The sequence below is a fragment of the Schistocerca nitens genome, chromosome 9 (genome assembly GCF_023898315.1).
Source record: "Schistocerca nitens isolate TAMUIC-IGC-003100 chromosome 9, iqSchNite1.1, whole genome shotgun sequence".
Lineage (NCBI taxonomy): Eukaryota > Metazoa > Arthropoda > Insecta > Orthoptera > Acrididae > Schistocerca > Schistocerca nitens.
The window spans coordinates 397,884,072-397,892,239 of record NC_064622.1 but is presented as its reverse complement, the minus strand read 5'-3'; the positions used below and the strand labels follow the sequence as shown (position 1 = coordinate 397,892,239).

The 8,168-nt window shown below is 41.0% G+C and overlaps 1 protein-coding gene across 1 annotated transcript in view; it reads left to right on the top strand.

Moving 5' to 3' along the window:
* The first annotated feature begins 503 nt into the window (after positions 1-503).
* LOC126204268 (protein O-mannosyl-transferase TMTC2-like) overlaps positions 504-8,168 on the top strand; it is a 176,885-nt gene continuing 169,220 nt past the window's right edge. The window contains exon 1 of the mRNA XM_049938657.1: positions 504-621. The gene's annotated coding sequence lies outside the window, so the exon portion shown is untranslated. The remainder of the gene's footprint in view (positions 622-8,168) is intronic.

Sequence of the window (8,168 nt, the reverse complement as noted above, 5' to 3'; positions counted from 1 at the left end):
AACACCAATAAAAAATGAAATCCTTAATTTAAGATATGAACACTGCATTCGCTGAGATATTGAAAACCGGAATATATTTCTGTCATATACTTGCTAAGTGATGTATGCGTTTATGTCTTTAATGAACATTAATAGTCTTGTAGATGTCCGAAAAGAAAAGAAATTACTGGTTACGGTTTAGAAAAGAGCTCGCATAAATTGTGATGTGTCAAATAAATCCGTTTCTGGAATAAAAATCGTGTATATCAGTCACACGTAACGGACAGCAGTATTACATGCTCCCTCCTCGGCAGCGGGGACGCAACTGAGAGACAACTGCGCGGTATGAAGGTAGCGGCGCAAGTGCGCAGGCGCGTGAGCGTGGCGGATGAACAGTAGAAAGCGAGTGACGCTGCATGCCGGCCGTATACCCCAGCACGGGGTGGGCGCAGCGCATGCGCTGTGGTATGCAGGAGTCCTCGTATATAGCGCGACGTAGCGCGGGTAGCCTACGTCAGAGTGAGCAGGGGAGCGGCGCCGCGAACGTCGGAGGCAGCAACGGCGCGTCGCGACGCTTTCGACACACGACACGTGGACACATCCTGCAAAAGCTGCTTCTGTCAGCGAGCTTCTCTTGTACAGGTATGTGATTCTAGCAAACGGTTTCAGTTTTTGTTTTGAGTTAGTCATATGCTGTTCTTCTTTTCGTCTACCTTGATGTGTATACAGTAAATTTTAATTAGTGCACGCTGTTTTGATATATTAATGCTCCTTGCTATGTATTTGCAAAGAAGGAAATAAAAGTACTGTACTTAAAATTTGTCTAGCCATTCTTCGACATTTTTAGACTATTTAGATGCAGCACCTGTTGCATGTCATTCAATATCTCCATCAGAAGCGACATATGTTTTGTTTAGAATATGTTTGTGTTCTTTTCAAAAACGGAAACATGTTCATATCTGCTATTTGTGAAGAATCTAGTGACTTTAATTAAAGCTATTTTGTTGTTTAGTTAACGATCCCAATATGTTTTGCGAAACCATAATTTTCAGTTTCTAACATACTGAAATTATAATAACTTCCATTAGAAGACAGTTTCTGCAGCCGGCTGACGCGTAGTTATATTTATGGACAGCACTATAGACAGTAACCAAAACAGTATACTAGGCTACCAGACTGAATTCAAGAACAAGAACCTATGCAGTACAATACGTTTACAAACGCTTTTAGAAATGTATAAACATACCTAGAAAGTAGATTATCAAACATAATTTTCTGTGAAATCCTTGTTTCCAGTGTTTACTACTACAGTTTGTGAAACGTTTCCGGTCGTTTTTGTCATTCTCAATAAATGTGTGTAGAAATTCTGCACTTTGACTTACAGTATTAACAGCAAAAATAAGTGAAATATATCTGCCACAAAGAATTGCTTTAACATACAGGCATACTCACAACTATTTTGTGATACATTTACTCTTTCATAGATATCATCGTTAATTGTTGGCCAACAGCGCTCATACATACAACATAAGCATAAAACTGGTCTCCAGCATCCGATTCAAAACATAGGGCGAACTGTGCCGCCATAGATATAAATATTTCATTGTGATCAAGGTAAGTTAAATCTGTTGATATACAAAAGGACAATAGCAACTATCAAATGAAGTCGTTTTTACTTGATTACTGCGTATAACAGTGTCTGATCATACAGTGTCTGTATGAGTGTGTGTGTTTGTGTGTGTGTGTGTGTGTGTGTGTGTGTGTGTGTGTGTGTGTGTATGTGTGGGTGTGTGTGGGTGTGTGTGGGTGTGTGTGTAAGTGACTATGTACGTTTGTTTCAAAACATCATTTTAAAAACGTCACGTATTAGGTAAACACATTGTAAACTATGTAATGTAAATGGTAGATGAGTGGCAATATTAACTATGAAAAAAAAACAATTATTTTTTGGCACATGAAAATAAGTTAATATTTACTCTGTAGTATGTGTACACCTACATGCACACACACAGTCATGTACATTACCCTCCCACAACACACACACACACCCTTAGAAATAAGAGAAGCTATTTCAAGTGCACGTGAAATTTATTGTTTATGTAACTTAAGCGTTTGTTTCGTATATAGTGCTGATATCATAATATAAATAATATACTGAAACCATATACGATTAAATATCGACATAAAACGATCTGTCATTAATAAAACCCTCTGTCATTAATAAAACAATCTGCCATTAATACATAGACACAGATAACGAACTTCTGACATTTTCTGGTAATATATAAAATGAGCATAGTCCGTAGATGCATATGTGCCAAAAACTTAAGGTTATAATGAATCCAGTAAGAACTCAAAGCTGTTTCGAGAGTGAAAATTGTGAGAATTTCTTTTTCACTCTCCACAGCCAAGCAAAAATTCACTTTTTAGCTGGTCCCTTGTGTAATAGACAAGATGTAACAAAAATACATGATCCTTGGACAAACTTTTAGAGCAGTTCCCCCACTCCTAAATGCAATTATTTTCTGTATTAGTACCTCTTCATAAATGTTTCGTTTACCAGTTATTACTGAAAAATTTATACTATTTCGCTTTTTACATGGCACTTAACTATTTATAAGTTGAAACTTCCTGGCAGATTAAAACTGTGTGCCCGACCGAGACTCGAACTCGGGACCTTTGCCTTTCGCGGGCAAGTGCTCTACCAACTGAGCTACCGAAGCACGACTCACGCCCGGTACTCACAGCTTTACTTCTGCCAGTACCTCGTCTCCTACCTTCCAAACTTTACAGAAGCTCTCCTGCGAACCTTGCAGAACTAGCACTCCTGAAAGAAAGGATATTGCGGAGACATGGCTTAGCCACAGCCTGGGGGATGTTTCCAGAAGTTTTATAAGTTGTTCACTACATCATCAGATCACAGAAACTCATAGCAACTGTTCAAAATATTGTGCTTTTGTTTCTAAATATGTGTCAACTCGTCTCGTCAAAGATTGTGATACCCTAAAAATTACCAGAAAACTGCGCATAGGTTTTCCACAATTCCGTGCCCACTGATACAGTGTATTCACAATGTCCATTCGAAAAATTATGTCTCCTATGATTCCTACGAAACCAGAGAATTGAGATTGGGCAAGAGTACAGGCCATCTATTCGTTTTGGCATTTATCGGTCAGTGCTTCTCGACGATTACGACTATAGTTCATGGTGCATATGAATCATATGTCACATGATCTTTCTCATTCGTAGGGACACGTGAACGAGAACACTTGATAAAGTAAGTTACACAAAATTATGACAGGACAAATAACTCTTATTGAATGCTACTCTATACTTCAAAATTATCCTGATATGTCACAATATATGGGGAGGCATAAACAGTCTGGAAAACTTGTAAGGGTGCTGCAGCGCAGGTTGTGCTAAGAACTAATTGTTAACCGTTTCCGAGCTAATTAGCACTGAAATAGACAATGAAGCCGTAGCTCGTAAATTTAAGTGGCACGTCAGAGACGGTGTCGCCAAACATGTTCTTCGTTTGCTTTCCTAAAACGATATAAAAATAGGACATTGGGTGGTAGTAAAGATCGAACCAGAGCCAAAACCTGAGCTGTCTCGTGCGCCAGCAACTACGCCGTTAGAATAACTTACACTGACTGTATCTGGCGGGCCATTTGAATTTGCGCCCGCGACGGTCTGATTCAATACTAGTTAATCCGAAACGGCGCAACGTGTCGAATTTCTTTCTTAAGATTTATTTGTCAGCACGAGATAGCCTGAAACACCCTTACTAGCTTTTCAGACTGTTTCTGACCACCACCCTGTTTGTCAATATAGCCATCAAGTCTCTGAAAACACAGGTCGGAACGCTCTATTGGATAAAACTTCCTGGCAGATTAAAACTGTGTGCCGGACCGAGATTCGAAAACGGGACCTTTGCCTTTCACGGGCAAGTGCTCTGCCAGCACTCCCAGACGACGGAGACATTCGAGAACCGTTGAGTGAACGTCTTGATCGTTGGAAATTGTCTTTCTCCTAGATGTTCTTCCATCTTGCAAAATAGATAGGTATCTTATGCCACAAATTATGGACTGCCATATCATCATAACCTATTCTTTTTCAGCGTTGGTCAAATTGTTGGCACCATTTTCCTACGGATGGTCGCGACATTACAATAGGTCCATATACCGCGAGAATTTAACGGTAAATCTATGTTCGTTTTAGAAGTCGGGCCGAAAGAATCGTTCTGTTCTGCTTTCTTAATGTTTGGAGGACGTTTCCAGTTGCCGTGCCGTTTCATGTGCACACTGTGAAGCACCCGTTATCTGTACTGAAGCAGAACTGTGTCTGAAGCGTGGGGCGACATGTGTAACGTACTTCCTTAAGTCCCTACACATAAAATTTGGAAGAGCTCATCAGCTGTCAGACTTTCAACAGAAACATTACTTAAATAAGTTTGCCGATTAACATGACAAGAAATTTATTTGTTCCCATAAAAGCGGTTGTTCACAGCGGTTCTCACCTTCCAAAAATTAAGTCTTAATGTTTGATCATGCCTATGAATACAGAAGAACTGGGCAATGCGTTTTTGAAGAACTCTGTCAAGCCTTATATAGGTAGTACCCAGCCATGCCCGCTCGATTCATCTCTCGTCTAGGAGTCCATTAAGAACAAAGAATGAAACCACCAGTAATAAGATGCGCGAAGAGGGTGGTCAAAGGAACATCAGGGGTAGGACCCGGATCACGCAGTCGGATCCTTTACGCCAGCCAATGTCGCCGAGCGGTTCTAGGCGCTTCAGTCTGGAACCGCGCGACCGCTACGGTCGCAAGTTCGAATCCTGCCTCGAGCACGGATGTGTGTGATGTCCTTAGCTTAGTTGGGGTTAAGTACTAAGTTCTAGGGGACTGATGACCTCATATGTTAAATTCCACAGTGCTCAGAGACATTTGAACCACTTTCGGATCCTCTACACCGACGAGTGTAGGACTCGTCTCAGGTTTGGTGAGCGCAGAAGAGAGTGTGCATATGGCCAGCCAGGTAGCAAGGCACATTTTGGGTATATCGTCACACATGAGCAGCACGGAAAGTGGGTCTTCAAGTTTTGGACTGCTCTGTTTTACGGGTGAAGTAGGGCTGTGAACCACCTGGACAGGTTATGTGGGCGATATATTCTAGTGCCCAATAATACAGTCAGAATTTCGACGATGGGTTCATATTTCACGACGATAATGCATGGGCACATTGTGCCCATACAATAAATACATTCACAAAACCTCCAACCAGCCGTCCGTGGAGCAGTCTGGTGCGGCAGTTACGAGCTAACATCCGAAAGATGTTCGGGCTCACACGCGGTTCATCTCCGTCGAAATGTCTTGGCTGAAACTCGTCTAGAGATTGAACCGCACGTGTCTCATTACACACCTTAAAGTAGGCACTTCTGACCCTTTCGTTAAATTGTCTGGCTGATAGCAAGTTTGCGAAATAGGAACATAACATATAATAACAGTAATCATAATATCAGGAAATAAAATAACGACCCATAAATGATGTAGGCCACACAGTTGTGATTTGGTTACAATTATGTTTATTCAGAAAGCAAAGTAATAGCGAAAGTGGTCGTATTTAGAGCTACTGTTACACTTGAGCGCATAGCCATTTGACACAGCTCGATCATTCACAATCTCATCGCGAAATACAAGTTACCTACGCGAAAAGTTAAGAGTTCACACCAGGTGAGCGGCTGCACACCGCTGCGAGACTAAGTCCCGCGATACCACACAATGCGAAATGCGTTCTTCACTTCCTAGCTGCCTAAAGACCGACGGTCCTGTTTCGCGTCTGCATACGAACTGTATATCGTTCGGTGTCTCCAGTCGACCTGTCCGCTTTCGCGTAAGCACCCGCAATGACCCTCTGCCCGTCCCCGGCCGCGTCTCCCGCGCTCCGAACATCCTCACTCAACTGACTAGGGCAGTTTCCTTTCCTGAAGCCATCCATCCGATTGGCTACAGCTTATTCCACATTATTTTACATTTTAACATACTTAAATAATCAAAACTTGACCACTTTCACGTTATAAAGAAAGTAACAATAATATCCATTACATAATAAAAGTTAAATTCTTTTATATAAAACCAATACAATTTCCTTCTTAGGTTTGAATGCCACGGCCAGTATCCTTGCACCAATGTGCTTTCTGATAAATAAATAAAGAACAAAAGTAGTTATTATGTACTAAACTTTACAACACATATTCTATTACCTAATGATCGAATAAGGTGTCATGCTGTCATCGTTCGGTGTGTTTTGTGTGGAGGAAATGATGATCTGATGCTTAACTGTAAATACTGATAATTGAAATTTACTATACCTTTTAAACAAATAAAGTTACAGATTTGATATTTACAACGTTTGCCATTTTAATGATGAGCTTTTATATGAAATGTCGATAGTTAATATTCAAGTTTTATTGGCATCACCATGAAAATTTATAGAGGATGGCTGATTAACATCATGGTGGCTTCATTCCCTGCATTACTACAGAATTAAATAGTTTCTATAAAAGTTTCCCTTTATAGCCGATCTTAGGTCTTCCATATTTAACACTGCTACATCTCCTCGGCCACAAACCCCTTCTACTGGGTTTCCCTATGACGTCGGTTCTGGTCTGTCTCACTCGCACACTACAGTGCTTAGGCCTCAATACACAACAGATGCCTGGGAGTTTCCCCATCTCGTGCTGAATCTGCGCCGTTTGTGGCACACGGTCCTGGACCATAGTGTTCGTTTCACAGAACCTGTAGGCTGACTCCTTCGGCCATATATTTAAATGAAAGCGGAATGCTCGTTAACTCACACAGCTGAAGATAGCAAAACGAAAATCGAAGTTTTAAATTTCGTGTTTAAGAATCCGTTCACGCAAGAGAATCAAACATACCCTCGTTTGCCCATCGACTCAATTATGGGTGATATAGAAATAAGCATCCCTGGCGTAGAGAAACAACTGATAGAGTCTGAAATAAGTAAGTCTATGTGCGGATGGAATCCTACTTCGGTTTTACAAAAAGTCCATGGCATTGGCCCCTTGTTTAGCTTTCATTTACCGAGGATCTCTCGCCCAGTGCAAAGTCCCGAATCACTGGAAAAACAAGGTAAGTGTCTCCTGAGTATAAGAAGCGTATATAAACGGACCGCAAAAATTACACTCTTAACAAAGGTTTGCTATAAAATTTTTGAAAATATTCTTAGCTCGAATACAAGAAATTTCGTTGAGAGTGAAAAGCTTATGTCCACGAAACAGCACGGTATTAGTAAGCATAGCGCGTGTGAAGTCAGCTTGCCCTCCGCTCAAATGTCATACTACGAATGGCAACAGCAATTACTTCACATTGCTAGATTTCCAGAAAGCATTTGACACGGTACGCCCACTCGTGACCGTTAATGAAGATACGAGCTTATAGTTTCCCAGATATGTGACTGACTCGAAGACTTCTCAACTAATTGCACCCATTATATTAGCCTCGACGGTAAGTGTTCATCAAAGACAAGGCTACGGTCTAAAGTGCCCCAGGGAAGCTTGATAGGGCCGCTGTTATTTTCTACATACATAAATGATCTGGCGGGCAGGGTGGGAGGAGGTCTGCAGTTATTTGCTGATGATTGTGTGGTGTACGGGAAGATGCCGAAGTTGAGTGACTCTCGGAGGATGCAAGATGACTTAGACAAAATTTATAGGTGGTATGAAGAATGGCAACTAACTCTAAATGTAGATAAACATAAGTTAATGCAGACAAGTAGGGAAAACAAACGCGAAATTTTCGGATAAGTGTTATTATTGCCCTGTTTCACATAGTGACGCCGCTTAAATATCTGGGCGTAACGTTAGAAAGCGATATGGAAAGAAACGATCATGTGAGGAATCTGATAGGGAAGACGAATGATAGACTTCGCTTTAATGGCAGAATTTTGATAAAGTGCGGTTCATCTGCAAAGAAGACGCATATACGATGCTAGTACGACCTATTCTTGAGTGTTACTCTAGTTTTCGTGAATCAGATCCAGGTCGGATTAAGGGGCTCCGGAACGCCCTATACTTGCAATGTTAAAATAACGCTTATAAATTACATCTTTCCTCACAAAGTATTTGAGGTAGGAAGTTGAACTTTTTACAGATTATTTATTCGAATATG